Genomic DNA, 19,347 nt, shown 5'->3' on the forward strand with positions numbered 1-19,347 from the left:
AAAGCCGGGCCCAAGATGGTCGCTATCTCCTTTTAGGTGTCACTAACTGGTGTTAGCGACAGCTTGATAATAGGGAAATAATTTTATCTCCGCTTTCATGGTTTTTAAAGCCAAAAAAGGGGAGATAAACCCCCTTGCTAATATGCCCCACGATTCCTTGGGGGTTTCAGCTGATAGGGCTTGGTATTGTGTTACATGGTAATTTTTCCATGAAACGTCAGAGGGTCGATGTAGGGGTTCTAGAAGAGGTGATAAACCATTTAAGCCTCATGAACAAGCGCATGGTCTTTTAAAGATTTCTGAAGTACTCGGGGCGGCGGTGTGTGTGTGCCCTCTTTCAGGAGCGGGCGGGGGGGGCACTGCCAGCAACTTGCCAGGTCAGGTAGTGTTCAACACGTGCATCACCCTTTCTCTGCCTGCTATTGCGCTCCATGCTTCGGAAAGGTAAGAAAAAGAACGTGCATTTGAGTTTGAAATGTCCGATCCTGCAGCAGCACACTTCCAAAGCCCACACATGACAATAACCCGATTCAAGGCCCCATTCACCCGTTTTTCAAAAAATAGATAACACTCCAACAAATTAAGGTTATAAAACTTTATTAACTTTTAACGATAATGAACAGAACAAAAACTAAAAACATTTAAACATTTATTAACACAAAAAGCAACAATGGTTAGAAGCTGTCTTTTGTGCGAATAGTCCCAAGGCAGCACAACGTGCAGAGTTCTGGACGGCACCCAGGTGATGTCGCCTGGGTGCCGCACTGGTTTAGGGATCCTACAATGCTGCTCCGAAAATTGGCGTGGGGCGTCCCGGGTGGGGCGGGGGGAGGCCTCGTCAGTAGCGGTCTGCTGTGCGAATAGTCCCAAGGCAGCACAACGTGCAGAGTTCTGGACGGCACCCAGGTGATGTCGCCTGGGTGCCGCACTGGTTTAGGGATCCTACAATGCAGCACAGAAAAACAGCGTGGGGCGTCCCGGGTGGTGCGGGGGGAGGCCTCGTCAGTAGCGGTCTGTGTCCAGTGTCACATGGCTGACACAACATGTACGACAGGCACCCAGGTGATGTCCAGTAAACTGCCGCACTGGTTTTGGTATCCTACAATGCTGCTCCGAAAATTGGCGTGCGGCGGCCCGGGGGGGGGGGGGGGGAGGCGGCGTGAACGGGCCTCCCCAGGTGGCGGCCATCCAGCTGAGTTGCGCCCGCTCTTGCGGCTACAGCGTCTCGCTCACCATGTTGTTGAGTTGCTCCCACTCTTGCAGTGCAGTGATAGGCGGCTGCCACATGGCTGTCAAAATGGCGGACGGCTCTTCGGTTTTGGGCCTGGTCCACTGAAATGGCCCTGGGACACCTTGGAAGTCGGACGCTTGCCTGCTAGGGCTTGGGCTCCATTCTCGAAAAGCGTCCCCTCAGCCGTGAAGATTGTATAAAAGTCTTGGGGGCCCCCGACTCCCGCAGGCTTCCGGTGGGGAGCGGCTGCCATGATTGCTCGCGGAATGACCACGACGGAGCCACGAGATGGTGGTGCTCTCATGCTGACGCCAGCTTCAGTCTGAATGATCCAGAAACAAGGTGGGGCTTTCATCGTTTGGGAAAAAAAAATGTTCTAAACCAATGAAAAGTGTTATTTTTAGGTCATATGACCAAGCCTTCCATCTTTAGGAAACCAAAAGTAAAATGAACCAATGAAAAGTTTTATAAACAAGTCACATGACCTGTTATGCGACATAGGGCTACAAAAAGCGTAGAAAATCCGTTGGCACGTGAGGCGGCGTCAGTAGCGGACCGATGTGCGAATAGGCCGAAGGCAGCACAACGCGCCGAGATCCGGATGGCACCGAGGTGGTGTCCAGCAAATTGCCGCACTGGTGTGGCCATCCTACAATGCTGCGCCGAAAGACGGCGTGTTCAGCTGAGTTCCGGTTACTCTTCCGGCACAGTGACTCGAACGCGCTGAGATCCGGATGGCACCGAGGTGGTGTCCAGCAAGTGGCTGCACTGGTGTGGCCATCCTACAATGCTGCGCCGAAAGATGGCGTGGGGTGCCCCGTTGGCTTATGAGGTGATGTCAGTAGTGGACTGATGTGTGAATAGGTCGGAACCAGCACAAGGCGCCAAGATCCGAATGGCAAGTCCTGGATGTTGAGTGCCTCAGTTGAGATTTCTGAGAAGTGCTTGTAGAACTGTCTGAAGCTTATTTGCACCTGCTGCAGCTTCACTAGGTCCGGCGGAACTTGTTGCCTTTTCCTTTGTGCTTCTTTTCCTACAATGCGTTTCTTCTGAAGACACGACCAGGTCCCTGAATGTGTGCAGGGGGACGCTATTGAATGAATGAACGCGCCGAGATCTGGATGGCACCGAGGTGGTGTCCAGCAAATTGCCGCACTGGTGTGGCCATCCTACAATGCTGCGCCGAAAGTCGGCGTGGGGTGCCCCGTTGGTTTATGAGGTGATGTCAGTAGCGGACCGATGTGTGAATAGGTCGGAACCAGCACAAGGCGCCCTGCACTGTTGAGCCTTTTTCAATGTCTGTTTTTTGTTCTTTCCCCTCCATCAAAAACAAAACAAAAATACAAGGCGCCAAGATCCGAATGGCAAGTCCTGGATGTTGAGTGCCTCAGTTGAGAGTCCTGAGCAGTGCTTGTAAGACTGTCTGAAGCTTATTTGCACCTGCTGCAGCTTCACTAGGTCCGGCGGAACTTTTTTCCTTTTCCTTTCTGCATCTTTTCCTACAATGCGTTTCATCTGAAGACACGACCAGGTCCCTGAATGTGTGCAGGGGGACGCTATTGATTGAATGAAAATGGCGGCTTGACACAAAGCTGACTCAAGCGTTACTGTTGGTGCTATACAGACAAAAATTGGTTTTCAGTTTGTACATTCTTCAGGTTTTTTTTTCCATCCAAGTCTGATTGAGAGTTTGTAGAAAAATGGCTTCAGATTTTCCACATACTACTCTTCAACATTCTTCCTAAATGTAACAATGTGAGACTCACTAGGAGAACGGCTGTTTATCTTTCCTTTCAAAATGCTGCCAACAATATTTTCTGAATGGAAGACACCATCTTGTAACATAAAGGGCCGAAAGGGGTTCTGGTCTGGCCGATGGTTGGTGGAGACATTTTGACTATATCTTGGACCTGCCCGGCCTCGCCCAAAATGGCGCCGGTATAAATGGGACTCGTAACTCTTTGCCCGCAAATGTATATCTAGAAAATGTTATTGTAAGTGGCCCTGTCGTATTTTAATTACAAAATGTACGTCCACCGATTCCGCAACTGTTAGACACCTTTGTTCTTGTCACCTAATGGCCCGCTCGTTACGTTCTTCTACAGTGTAAATGTCTCCTCATCATATACGATTTGAGTTTGCTCCGTGGCCGGCCCACGTGGTTATAGGCCCGTATTTGTATACTGACATTTTCACAATAAAGGTTTTTAAAACAAAACACGGTAGTAGTATTTTCATTTGTAAAGTTTTTACTTTTAGTGACTGTTTTCGAATCAGTAAAAGGCAAGTGAAATAAAGCAGTCCAATTACATGACGGATAAAAGGTATAATATGTAGGAACGCAGTAAAGATAAATGGTCAAGGGCAGTTGTGTTTTTCATGTCTGCAACATAAAGTGATCGATAAGAATCTGATAATCAGGCGTATCGGCGACTAAGACAGCAGGCCGAATCTCTTTTACTCAACGGCTCCGTCATGGAAGGAAGAAACGCCCTTTTTCTCGAAAAAGGAATATATTTTACTTGCAAGACAGTTGTAAATTTTCCGGGAAAGTACATTAGCTTGGAATATTATAACATATGTTTGAAAAAAAAATATTGTTCGAAAATAATAAAAAGCGTAATTTTTAGGTCATATGACCAAGCTTTTCATCATTAAATTAACAAAAGTAAAATGAACCAATGAAAAGTTTTATTAACAAGTCACATGACCTGTTATGCTTACGTTACGCGCCGCGCCTCGGATCACTTCCGGGTGCGCTAACGCGGCGTGTCATAAAACGCATTACGCGACAACGTAGGTCAAGAATATAGTCTAAATGTCTCCACCAACCAGCGTTCAGAACACAACCCCTTTCAGCAGTCCAAAAAGTTCTGTTAAATGACAACAGAGGGGACAGGCAACAAGAACCATCAGTCAAAGAGGGGAGGGCAAGTTCTTCTCTTCCGGGTCATGTTGGGGCGCTACCGGAACTGATCGAATTGGTAGTCTACAGTGTTTCTGGATGTTTCAGACTAAAGCTGGCGTCAGCATGAGACCACTACCATCTCGTAGCTCCGTCGTGGCCATTCCACGAGCAATCATGGCAGCCGCTCCCCACCAGAAGCCTGCGGGAGTCGGAGGCCCCCAAGACTTTTGTAGAATCTTCACGGCTGAGGGGACGCTTTTCGAGAATGGGACCCAAGCCCTAGCAGACAAGCGTCCGAGTTCCAAGGTGTCCCAGGGCCATTTTAGTGGACCAGGCCCAAAACCGAAGAGACGGCCGCCATTTTGAGAGTCCTGTGGCAGCCGCCTATCGCTGCACCGCAAGAGCGGGCGCATCTCAACTACATGGTGAGCGAGACGCTGTAGTCGCAAGAGCGGGCGGAAAACAGCTGAATGGCGGAAGAGGCACAGTGTAGCAAAAGCGGGCGGAATGGCAACTAAAACGATAAAGGGGCGCCCCACTACAGCTTGTCTTCAGGTCAAACGGATTGTGGGACAAGGTCCAGAATTGAAGAGTCAACAAAAGGCAAAAAGTACCGCCGGACCCCGGGAGCCGGCCGCCTATGTCGGGGGCGATCTCAGGCTACACCAGTGCTATAAGACTTGGGGAGGGTGTCGGAGCCAAGCGTCTTCTCCGAGTCCATGGCCATCACAGCGCCCCTCAGGGGCCTCCGTCAAGCTGTTTAGGAAGGTAACATATCACATTGTTTTCTAATGCAGTCAGGTCCACAAACGACACTCACTTACTTTGAGAATAGTGAAGCTGCAGTAGGTGGAAATAAGCTTCAGACAGTGTTACAAGCGCTGCTCCGAACTCTTAACTATGGCACCCAATATCTAGAACTTATGCTATTTGAGAATGGTAGTGACATCGAAGCATCTCAGGGACCAAAACCATTAACGTACTTTCACGTATGAAAATCTTACTTGGGGAGGGAGCAGGAGCGAAGCGCCCCCTCCCAGTCAGCGCCACCACACCGTATGTTGAAAATCTGAAGCCATCGTTCTACAAAGTCAACCAAACTTGGATTGAAAAATCTAGAAAAATGTACAAACTGAAAACCAGTTTTGGTCTGCATAGCATCAGTAGCAACGCTTGAGTCAGCTTTGTGTCAAGCCGCCATTTTGATTCAACAAAGCACAGGCATTGATAAAGGCTGAAATTCAGAACTCTAAACTATGGCACCCAACATCCAGGAGCTTGCTATCTGGATCTTGGAGCCTTGTGCTGTTTTCGATCTATTCACACATCGGTCCACTACTGACATCATCTTATAAACCAACGTTATGTAAATAGTTTTTTAATAAAATGTTTTACCCTGTTTCTTTGCTGGTGTGTTGTTTATATTTTTAATATTTGCATAGGGTTTGTCATTATTTTGTGCGGGATGGGTGATGGAGCCGAGCTGTCTTGCAGCCCTCATGGTGTGGAGCTCAGTTCATCACACTATTTTCGTATTTCTCAAGAAGGGTTGTTCCTAATATTTCTATTTTAGCGAGGTCAAAAAGAGATCCAATTAGTGGCCTACTGATTTTGCTCGATTACTTTTATTTTTTTACACGATTTTTCACTATCTGCAAAGACTAAACAGAGTATTGCGACTTTGTGCTTGTTTGTAAATAGAGAATGATCCAAAGAGAACCAATTCTAAAACAGTAAATGCTTGGACAACAATCAATCAAATGGAGAGACAAGGAGGTACGACGGATTACAACGGGGGTAAAGGCCTGCGTTAACTACCCTTCTGTATCTGCAAAGAGAGAGTACTACTAAGGCAAAAGAGGGGAGGGGGGGGGCAGCGTTCAAAGCACATCAGCGTGCATAAATACGAAAATGTTTTTATCTATCACGTACTTGACATTTTAAAGCTTTTCATATTTGCTATTAAAAAACCAATGAAATTCACAGAAAAAACCATAGGTTATAGTGGATATATAGTTAGGAATTTGCATTTACAAAACCTTGAAAATTCAATGAAAAAACCATAGGTTATAGGCCATATATAGTTAGGAATTAGCATTTACAAAACCTTATTTTACTCGCATAAAACCATTGAAATTCCATATATAGTTAGCTAACTATAAGCGCTAACTATATATCGCGCACCCGCAATCCACTGCTGATGATGTCACATATTACATCATTCATGACATGGTCAGTGACATCACTGATGACATCACTGATGACATCTCAAATGACATCACTGATGACAACTCAAATGATATCAATGATGACATCTCAAATGACATCACTGATGACAACTCAAATGACATCACTGATGACATCTCATTTGTCATCACTGATCACATCACTCATGTGATAATACAATGAATCTCTTCAGACTCTAATATAACCTTACATACACTCAGTATAAACAGACACTCACAGACTATCACTCATCCATGGAGTTACTCACACACCTAGTCAGTCATGCAAAGAATCAATCACACCTCCATTACCTCAACTATACAGTTATACACATCTTACTTATTCAAACATATAATAACACATATTTACTCTCTTATATAATCCCTGATACAAGCTCACAGTGATCGATACAGCCACTCACACATTCACTGGCTCTTATGTTCAGTTATTTATATATCTCAACTCTCACATGTATTGTGTTTTACATACGTACTTACTTGCACATGTAGCAATGAGAAATCCATTCACTCACCAACACACCCATGCACAGTCAACCGCCCATATAGCTGTTTCCACATGCACTCTTGAACTCATACTCCTAGTGAATCAACTGCTTACACATCTATGCACAGAGTCACGCACCTCCCAGCCACCCACACACACACTCAGCCTCCCATTCAAATATTTGGGCAACCAATCAATAACCCATATGGCCACTCTTATAGCTACTGATCAACACATGCAGCAGCTTACACAACATCAAACATACTGATGCACGAATTAAGACAGTTTAGTCACTAACCCATGTACTCAGTGAGACACATTTAATCACTCACTCATACAGTCAGTCATGCACCTACTAAATTCTTCATCCAGACACTTATACATCCACTCATTCTTCAATATGTGAAACATATTTAAACTTTACAGACACATACAATCACTGGATGTTGTGATCAGTGATGTCATCAGTGATGTCACTGACCATGTCATGAATGATGTAATATGTGACATCATCAGCAGTGGATTGCGGGTGCGCGATATATAGTTAGCGCTTATAGTTAGCTAACTATATATGGAATTTCAATGGTTTTATGCGAGTAAAATAAGGTTTTGTAAATGCTAATTCCTAACTATATATGGCCTATAACCTATGGTTTTTTCATTGAATATATATATATATATATATATATATTAACCAAAGAACCTCTACTCCCTGTTTGAATCTCTTTTATGTGCAAATAAACCTTATCAGGTTTTACCTACTGTGAGTGCTGATTTTGTCAAACGAGTTTGACTGTAAAGCGATAATATATATATATATATATATATATATATATATATATATATATATATATATATATATATATATATATATATATATATATATATATATATATGTTCACACCAATTGCCCTAAAGCTTTAGAGAGGGCACACGTTACAGTCCCTTTCAACCATTATGCACCTCAAGGCTGCTCGCAGTTTTTGGATCCATTTCTTATCTCCATTTGCCGACGCGTTTCGAGGCAGAACGCCTCTTCTTCATGGGCTACTGCACAGAAACAAAGACTTGTCACCAGTGTTAGCTTGATCGTCATCTTTATTAGAACGAAAACCCCACCCATAGTGGGCGTGACAAACTGAGAATGCCTTATGGCATGCTGGTACTTGTGGTTTCAATGGTGACATTTTAAGTTTAAAACCTATAGTAGGCTCTTTGTTCGAGTGTCCTTGTGAGAGCATTGTTCAACCTGTAGTAGGTAGGATCCAGCGACTGCGAGCTGTTTGAGCACAGGGGCCGCACGCTTGTGGAACGCAACACAGCTCGCATCCCAAGCCTTTCCAACACACCTTCGGCTGCCAACAATTTCAGGCAGACAGACAGTTGACAGCCAATCAGCATGCAGCTCGTGCACAGGAAGGTACGCTTACCGTACGCGTACGGTATATAAGCTCCAAGGTTGCCCTTTCTTAAGAAGCACTCAGACCAAGGTAAAAACATCAAGCTTTTTAATGGTATAGACAGAGTCCTCATGTCGAATTGAAAGCAGCAGCTCCGCCGCCTAACGCGTTTCGAAATTCACTTTCTTCATCAGAGGTGTGGCGGAGTCAAGGTGTGCAGGGCGGCATTTCCCAGTCTTTTATCATACGTAATGGCATGCTCCTATGGGCTGTCCAAATGAATGGAAACTGCGCAGTGCATGCTGGGCTATGTGGTTGGTTATCAGCGTCCAAATTATTAGCACACCAACTTCTTGCTGATGTAAGACTCAACATGAGCCCCGCCACGAAGGCCTGTCCTCAATCCATGTCTATGGCACCACGATACCAGCACGATAAATTCTGACTTTGTGGCCGCCTGTAATCCTCGGGCTGGTGCACTCCTTGCGGCTGGGCAGCCGCGTTTTAAATTCCAGCTCCAAGGTTGCCCTGTCTTAGGAAGCACTCAGACTGAGGTAAAATCGTCAAGCATTTTAATGGTATAGACAGAGTCTTCATGTCGAATTAAAAGCAGCCGCTGCACCTTTGAAGACCTCTTCTGGGTAAACAGAAGCGCCAGAGACGGTTCTTATTGTGGGCCAGCTGCAGACTGGCACCAGGGGCTCTCTGGCAGACTGGCTCCCTTTAATCAGAAGAGATCTGAGCAGGGCCCTCATAGTGGGGCTTCTGGGGGCCGAGGAGGGGTGAGCGTGTGCAGCACTGCATTTGTGTGTGTGTGTGTGTATAGGATGCTTGGGTGGTGCGTGTGTGTGTGCAGTATGCGGCCATGTGTAAAAGGGAAAGGAATATGCAGGGTGGGTGAGAATATATGCAGGGTGTGTGTCGGGATTACTAGAGCAGTGATTGTGATTGTGTCTAGTATGCCGTGAATGAGGCACAGTTGTGTCCATAGATAGTGTGCATGTCCGTGAATTTCTGAGCGTGACAGTGTACAATGAGCAGTTTAAGTGCAGTGAGGGTTAGGAATGGGTGTCTATGATGGATGCATTGTGTCTAGTGTGTGTTTGTGTTTATTTGTGTACACAGTGTGTGTGTGTATGTGTGTGTGCAGCAAGCATTACAAAACAGGGAGGGCTGGGGTGGGCTGGGGTGTTGGGAACCAGCAGAGCTGTGATGCAGTGCTGCAGAGAAGAAATGTGCAACCGTGCAGTACAGAATTCACAGGGTAGCAGGGTTAAATTGGCATTGATGCAGTGTAGAACCTGCAGATTTGTAGCGCCGACAGAAGAAGATGCAGGTTACTAAATGTGCAATTGCATTGCAGTAAATAAGTAGCTGTGGTGCAGAAAGTGCCATGCTGAAGTGCAGTGACATGCAGAGCTGCAGCTTATTAACGTTCAGAGACTGGGTTAAAGAAATGTTTAAAGTGGACATGTGGCACATCCAGAACTTCAGTGAGAATGTAAGAGTGCAGCTGGAGCTACTGGGAACTGGGCACCAGGTTTGAGTCTCGACATTGGCTGTGATTTTGTGCAAATGAGAATGTCCCCAAACTAAAAAAAAAAAAAAAAAATAGTCCTCAAGTAAAGTGGTCCGATACCTTCGGCACGAGTCTGTGCTACATAAGACTACAACACACTTGAATTAAAAAAAGTATGCATAACAGCAGTTTAGGATGTACAGCACTGCAGTACAGGTTCGAGCAAATCTGCAGTGCATGAGTTTGAACTGCTGTTAATGGTGCATACCTGTAGCTGAAAACACACACAGCAGGAAGCGGTCCCATAACGGAAGCGATGTAGATGTCATAACGTCTTCGTAAGGATGGTGGGATGCGTTGACAGAAAGACTAGAACGCTGTCACAAGGATGAGGAGTGCAGCGCGCATGTGTAGACTACGCCTAATTAGCCAAGGCTCATAAACGATGGTCATAGTGGCTAAATATTAGGAGCGAGACTAGAATGCTGTCTAGCAGCCAAACTGAGCACAAATGTGTGATATTTGTGCATCAGATGCAGAGTCACTGTTGAAGCGTAAGGATTACAACAAACTAAATATTTAAGGGCAAATAATGCAGTAGATGGCGTTCATAGTATTGCAATTGGTATGTTGTCGGATATACCATGTCTTGCCAGGTTCCAACTGCAAGGCTTTCGATGGAATCGGTCAAGTGGCAGACACTGCAATTCCCGCTTGGAAAATAACCTATGATGTTGGGGAGGCCCCATTCATTCAATACAGTATTGGCTGGTCTGGAGGGCTGTGTGGGGTGCGTAGATACAAGTGTGTCTGTGAGACTTCTCGCCCGTTTGTAGGGGCCCGATTCACAGAACTAACTTAAGACAAAATCCTAAACGTACTACTTTTGGTATTCACAGAAGTTAGGATTTTGTCTTAAGACAGACTTAAGACAGACTTAAGACAAAATCATAACTTAAGCCTGTCTTAAGTCTGTCTTAAGTCTGTCTTAAGACAAACTTAAGACAAAATCCTAACTTCTGTGAATACCAAAAGTAGTAAGTTTAGGATTTTGTCTTAAGTTAGTTCTGTGAATCGGGCCCTAGGAGAGCAAGAGTTTCTCCCAATCCAGTTTGGCAGTGTTAAGTATCTCCAGTTTTTTAGTATGATACGGGAAACTCTGTTGGAAACAGAGTTAAACGTGGTAACATACGTTAAAGGGATAGTGTTGGCAGTTCGGTGTGTAACTTCCAGCAATCATTTGCGGTTTTGGGTGCGGGCACGTTTTTTTAGCCTTTTCAGTAATCCTTTGCGGGTAGCTATGTTCTTGTAGCTTTGTAGTTAGGGAGTCCACCTGGACTTTGTAGTCTTGAATTTCACAGCAATTTCTGCGCAGGTGGAGATATTGCCCAAATGGTAGATTCTCACGTAATGTCCTGGGATGGAAGACGGGTGCATAGGTGTCAAGTGACGTCGGAAGCCGCTGTGGACCACAATGGAGGATTTCAGTGAAGATGCCGCTGGCAAAGAAGGTAAAAGTGCCCAGTGAAATCCAAGGGTGGCTTCTTAAAGAGGTGTACCTGCAAGCACAGGGGAAAGAGTCTATGCCATTTGGGAGTGACCAGGAGGCAAAGAAGACCAATGACCACTGACTAATGAAGACGCAGGAGAGTTAAAGGTGACCTTGTCGCTGCAGCTGTGGTGACCATGCAATGCTGTGGAAGATCAGGAGCCGTTCATGATCTGTCCCACGTCAGAAGTCGAGAGCCAGGGGGTCGGTGTCCGGCTGGAGCACCAACAAGCCGTGGCATCAGCAACAGACGAGGAAAGTGAAGAAGGTGCAATGTCGGGACCAGCAAGGTCCAAGGGACTCATCAAATTCAGGAGAATCAGAGCTGGCCCGAGCAAGCAGGGGAACCCATTGGAGCCAAAGAGGACCCTCAAGAGGACCGACAGGACGAAGGCACAAGAGTTGCAAGAGGACCTTGAGCAGCTCACCAAGACGACAGGCCCACGATCCAGAGGATGTGGTGAGGATGAAGATCTTGGTAATAGGAGATGCTGGAGGCTGGAGCTTCTTGAAGCCCGAAGATCTCTGGAGAAGAGAGTCAACAAGCCTTGGCAGCAGCAAGTCAACGCGGTGCACAGGGGTTCTGTTCCAGTAGTTCTGACGAGGGATACGGGCCTCAAACTCAGTAAGAAGACAGTGCAGGCCTCCTGGGAGTTGCAGAATCATCACTTGTGTTGCTGAACCTTTTGGAGTCTCTAGGACATCAGGAGTGGCAGACAGGTGAGCTTTGTTGAAGTGCCTGCAGACGCAGGAGGTAACTCTTTCACTCCAAGGGAGATACCTGTGGGTGTCTTGTATATCGACAGGCCTGTAGAAGAACCAATATGGAGCACAGGCACAGATGATACAAACGACTGGCAGGAAGGCGAGACCAGGAGCAGCAGGAGTTTTCCAGGTACAGTCTTGGTTCCCAAAGCAAAGTCCATTGAAGTCCAAAGTCCCCAGATGGTTGAAGATTAAGTTGTTTCGGATCTTAATCTTGCCCCACCATGAATCTGAAGAGCCACCCACAGGAAAGCCCTTAAGTACCCTAAAGAAAAGGTTGGGACGATTCAGGGAGCCCTCTGAAGGGAGGGTCTGGACAGAAGGGAGGATACTCCCCTGCCTTTTGTCTAGTTTTGCACCAGAGCAGTAGCCAATAGCTCCCTGAACTGGTTCTGACTGGAGTATGCAAGAAGGGCACCAAATGGGCCCTTCAAAGCAGTTTGGTGGTGCTGGCAAGCGCCCCCCCCCCCCCGGCAGCCCAATAAACGAAATCCTGTCTGGGAGATGGTCACACCTCCCTGTGATAGGAAACCTATTGTCCTACCTTCCCCTGCTTGAATCTGGCTCAGCAGCGGGAGGGCAGACTTGTGCCAGTGGTCAGCAGCAGCACTAGCTTGCTATTAGATCCTGAAAGGCTGGTACTAGGAATAGAGGTGGGCTCTAAGGGGCCCCTAGTACATGTGATGCTGCATCCAACACTGGAATCAGTGTTGGGGTAAGATTGATACCAAAAGTGACCGGTTTCGGTGAAGCTATTATATAGTTAGACAACTCGTATTTGACTTGATGTACACTAATATGTCTAAAATGGCTGACCACACTTACAAAGCCTGGAGAATCGACTCCTGGATTTGTTGTGGGTGTCCAGCTCATGGAGGGCATCCTCGCACTTAGAACCAAGCACCCTGCCTTCAGCATTGAAAGGCCTACGTTAGGGATGACTTATAGGTTTTAAGTGCAGTGACCTCAGATATAAGGAAACATATATCTGTGGTGAGTGGTGATTGCACCAGCTTACATAGGCTGCAATGGCAGGCCTGTAGTCACAGTTTGAGTGGTCTCTCATGGGTGGAATAATATTTGCTGCAGCCCATGGAAGTCCCCTCAGGTACCTATGCCCAGGGTACATAAGTACCAAATGCTAGGGACTTAGAAGGGTACACCAGTAGCCAATTGGGAAGGTACCAAACTACTTTTAAAAAATATTTTTTTTTTTAGGGACATACAACAAACATAAAAATAATCATGCAGCATATAATCAATATGGGTGAATAATCATAAGCATAAACTTTCCCACAAATCCAACAAAAAACACAAAGACATTAAATAATACCAAGACAAATAAACCTCCAAGATATGAAACATAGAAAATATAGTCTGAAGATTGTGGGACGTGGATCGGTCAGGTATAAAACCCGACTGGTCCGGCAGCACTAAGCACAGCATCAGGGGTTGTAGTTTAACAGCTAAAATCTTGGCAAGGATCTTGGCATCTTTATTAATCAGTGAAAGGGGACGATAAGAGTTACATTTATTTGGGGGCTTGTCTTTCTTGAGCAATGTTATAATCAGCGCCTGCCGAAGCGATGGCGGCAATATCCCCGAATCATGTACCTCAGCATTCATCTCTAGTAGATAGTGACCGAATCAGCATATGTTTTATAAAATTCGACCGTGAGGCCATCACGCCCCAGCGCTTTAACATTGGGAAGAGCTAGTATAGCAGCCTTAATATCCTCAGCGTCAATAGGCAAGCTGAAATATTCCCTGTGGACATCCGACAGCCAAGCGCACGCCACGTCCTCCAAGTACCCCTAGTCAAGTCAAGTCAAGTCAGAGAATTTATATAGCGCACTACATACCCAGAGGGTCTCAAGGCTTACAGCTCAGCCTCTGTCGCCTCCCCTTTGGATGTATAATGGTCCGAGTAAAAGATGCAGAATTTCTCAGTAATGGCGAGTGGGTGATAATGCTCCTACCCATGGGAGTCCGTGATTTTTTATCTATATGAAGTTGCTCCATACAGCCGATGGAGCCACTGTGTAGCTACATTCCAATGCCTGAAGCGCAGTCTCAACTTTAAGAAGCTGCACTCTAATATCTTTCAATATGCCCGCCGCAGTACCAATGCATACCCCCTAATCGTTGCTTTAAAAGCCTCCCACAGAGTAGAGGCACTATCCACTGAGCCCTTATTGAGTAGAAAGTATTGTTCTATGGCCTCCCGCACTGTAGCTTTATACACCGGTTCAAGTAGCGCCTCCAAGCGCAGCCGCCACGTGAAGGGGCGATGCATGGCCGTCTGAATCCTTATATCTAACTGTACCTGATTGTGATCAGATAAAGTGTGCGGTAGGTGTGCAACCTCCAGTACCCATTCTAGTGCATCTTCACCCAGCAGCCAATAGTCTAGTTGCAACCAGCTGTTGTGTAGTGGTGTTGCATGCATTCCCTCTGTCACCAGTGCATTTCACACCCTCCACACATCACTCAATCCAAATTCTAGCACAGCACTTTTTACGCACTGGGCTACTCTGGGAGTTCGGTGCGACATTGGACTGGACTTATCTAGATCAGGGTTCAAGTATGAGTTTAAATCTCCTTCCCACAAAATATCTGCTTTTGGCCAGACCTTCAATTTAGCATACATTCGTACAAAACACTCCAGGTCATCTACAATACGCCCGTACATGCTGACTATAGTTACTAAAGAGCCTTACAGATTCCCCTGTACCATTGCGCAGCACCCCTCCTCATCTAAATATGTCCGGGCAGGCGTAAATGCCGTGCCCCGTTTAATCAGAATCAGCGAGCCTCTGGCATATGATGAATAAGAAGACACCAGTTTAAATCCCACCCATCTTCCAGCAATACCTCGCTCTGTATGCTTAGTCAAATTTGATTCCTGCAACAAAGTGATATGTATGTCATGGCGAGTCAGATAAGCCAATACCTGGCATACTTTCTTTGGAGAATTGAGGCCCTTCACATTCCAAGTCAATAACCTATATCGCTCACCCATATTGAAACTTGGTAACCCCTGACAGCCTAACAATTAATGCGATCAACAGTAATAGAGCAATACCACTGCCACATGCGGCCAACTCGCCATACCGACCAGTTCTCACTCCAACCGACAAAAATGCAGCAATCACACAAATAAAATACAACACATACCCCCATCTCCCCACCTACTCCAACCTCCCAATTAGGTTCAGACCATCTCCCACCCCCCTCCCACACATTTACCCCATCTTCCATACAACTCAACAAATGGGGAACACCCGCTAGGGGGGAGGGAACGGCAGCGAACACTCACTCCATGGTGAGATTTGCCAGACTTTAACTGTGTGGCACACTTGTGCACCATCAACCATGAATGTAGTCAACGTCCAAGACTCTGACCCAGCACAATTCAATAAAACTAGATGCAAACATGTGACATATATATATAGGGGAACCAGCCCCTAGCTACGGCAGTTCAAACAAACAAAATCAGATTAACAACCACCCACAGCTACATTATAAATCCACCCTTGTCCATCAACAACAAAAAAAAACAATGTCACATCACGAATCCGCGTCCTCTAGATTCGGTGAGGCTGATGGGCTCCCCAGCACGCTCTGTCGAGGCCTAGATTTGCAGATATGTTTTGAGAATGTCAGGGCCAACTTCGAGTCTGTGAAGAAATGCGCTTGCCCCTCGTGAGAAATTTTCTATGTGGCCGGGTACAACATTGCATATGGAACAGAGGCAGACTGCAGCAGCTTCTTCACCGGCACAAACTCCCTATGCGCTGCCTGCACCGCAGGGGTGTAGTCTGGAAAAAAGGACAGGTTGTCTCCTTTATAACTGATGGGGCTCTTAGCACTGGCCTCCCACAGTATTGTGTCCTCCACAGGATAGTTCAGTAGGCGTGCTATTATCGGACTCGGCGGTGCACCCGGTTTAGGTGTGGGGCCCAAGGAACGATGTGCTCTCTCCACAATCATTACTGTGGATAACACTGAGCCAAATAGTTCACGCAGCAGGTCGTCAATGAATGTCTCCATTTTGGATATGGCGGTGGATTCTGGCAGGCCAATAATACGAAGATTGTTGAGCCTAGAGCGCGCTTCCAAATCCAAAGTTTTTTGCCTGTATGACCTCTAAAACCTTCCCCATTTATAGAATTTGGGTCTGGGATTCCGCTTGCGAGTCCTGCGTGTCCGATAGTCTGTTTTCCAGGACATCAAGCCTATGCTCGTGCTTCTCCACCTTCTTCTTTACCACATCAAGACTGGTCGCTATCGCGACTATTTTACTGTCTATTGATTTAATCCCAGAGCATAGTTCTAGCAGGATAGTCCTGGTGTCGTCCTCTGAGTCTTCCACGGTCTCCGAAGCACCCTGCGTCCCAGGTTGGTCCCTCTTGGCTTTGTTCGTGCGAGTGTTACTCTTACTTTCAAACTGGAGTTTCAGATGTTTGGGGTTGGATATTCCCATATTGGTGGAGGTATGTGAGCAGTGTATAGTACTCCGTCCCCGCCACGCCTCTCCTCGTGGTCAAAGCGCCAATGCTCAGATCCATTGCATCAGCAAATCAGCTCTTCCGCTGTGCAGCGATGTTGCAGCGTCACACAGCAGCCAGGTAAGTATAGCAAACTGTAATGATGCGCGCCGTGGTCAATCTCAGAGGGTCAGCGTGGTCGTAAGAAAAAAAAAACAGATACCTCCTGCAATCTCCACCGCCTAGGCAGTATCCAAGCAGGCCTCAGGAACCGCCCCTACACAGGATTAGTCTATGGTGTTACTACGATATATCCTGCAGAGCCATAGCCAGGTCCGATCACTTCCAGTACAGTTCTCCACTTTTGCCAACTAGGAGCATGGTCGGAGTCCATTGTCCGTTCTGCCAGGTAAAGGTTCGCCACCAGCGATGCAGCCTGTACCTCCCAGGATGCTCCCAGGCCGTGCCAGCACCCCTACACGTGCTCGGGCTTCGCACATGGCCCCCCCTGCAGCCCAGAAGCACCAGCAGTGCCCTGGCCACCCCAGACCGCAGAAGCAGGCTAGGTCATGTAACAGGGCATTCAAACTGACACTGCCACACCATGGGGCGCTAAGCTGGCACAGCTCCTCTCTGGTAAGCAGTGGTGGTACCACCACACCTCGCCAAGCACAGTCAGCCCGCCCTGGCCCGCTCAAACACCGCCCGTGCACTATGTCAGGAGCGTCAAAGCGAGGCCTCGCAGCTCGACTCACGCCCGGCCCAATATGCGGCCCCCACCCCACTTACCGCACCTCCACTGGGTCTCCAGGCTCGCTGAGCTCTGTCTCGGGTCGGGTCCGGGGGCCGCTCTCCCGTCCCGTAATGGCAGCTTCAGGCCTCCGGTACTTCCTCTGCCTCAGCTGTGTCGCACACCTCTATGATTGCAGCCCCGACTCAGGAGCCACTCACTGCTAGCAGCCAGCTGTCCCGCGGGTTGCACTATGCTGTCTCTCAGGGACCGGTACACCGAATGCATGCCCCGCGCCTTCTCCTCTCTTCAGCAGTCCTCTCTCGCCGCAGAGCCGCAGGCGGTCGCCATTTTCTTAGCGGCCGAACAGAGATTCAAATGCAGAATAAAGTGCGTTCCTCCACTCCAAAAGGCTCAGAATCCTCCCCGATCGTGACAAGGGGAGATTATTACTGCTGCATGTAGTTGTTTTGCTACACAAGTGTCAATAGCCCACGGTATTTGTAGAATATGTAGGTCTGGTGTGCGGAGCTCCCTCAAGAGGCAGCCATTCCACCTCACGCCGCAACCACGCCCCAAGGTACCAAACTACTTACCAAGTTAAATTTAGGGAAGGAGCACAGTGACTGGGGTCCTGGTTAGCAGGATCCCAGTCAGACTACTCAGAAAAACAGAGTGACACTAGCAAAAAATGAGGGAAACCATGAAAGCATTTCCTACTTTCCTACAACACCTCAAAGGACTTCTACGATCTGGGAGCCCTACGCCTCTTCCTGAACTAACTCTCCACGCAGGACATGGACACTGCCTTCTCCACAAACATGGAAGCCCATAATTCGGCACTGGCATCCCTACCTGTCTCCTCCAGTGGTCGAAGGCGGAGCATCAATGGCACCCGACACCGGGGCAGGGACCCTGACAGGCTGGTGTGCTCACAGGGTGATAGGGCCCAGGCTCTCTAGGCCATGGCAGTCCTCTCTCAAGACATATAGAGACAAATCACACTCCCCCTTAACACCTTGGATGCTGATGACGGAACTGCTCCGTCATCAGCTGCGGGTGCGCTGTGCTGATGACGGAGCGGTTCCGTCATGGCCCGCTCGGAATGCCTGCGCGGCGCGAATTCCGCGCCTGCGCTGGACGGAACCGCTCCGTCATGAGCACAGCTCAACCGAGGCTGATGACGGAGCGGTTCCGTCACCAGCATCCGGCCGCCGCGCGGCCGCCCCGCCCCCTTAGCACTGCGGCGGAATAGCTGCCGCAGTGAAGGGGTTAAGCCTGCCTCACTGCGGAGTGACTGCCAAGGGCCTGCGGGGTTGTGTGGACATGGAGCGACTGGGTAAAATGGAAGGGGGGAGATGTAGAAAGAATCGGTAATTGAATTACCGATTCTGTATGAATCGGTATTTACCGAATCGGTAAATACCGATTCGGTAATGCCCATTGATTCCTATGGGCATTGAAGCCCATGGGAATCAATGGGCATTACCGAATCGGTATTTACCGATTCAGTAAATACCGAATTTTGCAAGGGTGCAGGGGGTGTCACTTTGACACCCTCTAGCACCCCGATTGAAGGCATGTGTGACATGTGGCACACAGACATGCCCTAAGGGCATGTCCGTCTATCACATGCCATAGGTGTGCATGCACACATGGAATCGGTATTTTACCACCCAATTGGATTGGGTGGTAAAATACCGATTTGGTAAGGCCTGTGGGACTCAGAAGAGTCCCACCTACATTTCAAAATTACCGAATCGGTAAAAATACTGATTCGGTATTTTACCGATTCGGTAAATTTACCGAATCGGTAAAATAGGCCACCTACATCCAGAATAGCCATTTACCGGTCGGTAACGGCCGAATCGGCCGTTACCGGTCGGGTACCGGTCGGTAAATGTCTACCTACATCTGGGCCTTAAGGTGTAATCTCCTACGTCAATCCTTCAATCTACATGCCGTTCGGACCTGTAGGCAGGCAGTCAAACTGTGCTTTTCCACCAGCGATATCAAATTGAACTG

Source organism: Lissotriton vulgaris, chromosome 8 (assembly GCF_964263255.1).
Source record: "Lissotriton vulgaris chromosome 8, aLisVul1.2, whole genome shotgun sequence".
Lineage (NCBI taxonomy): Eukaryota > Metazoa > Chordata > Amphibia > Caudata > Salamandridae > Lissotriton > Lissotriton vulgaris.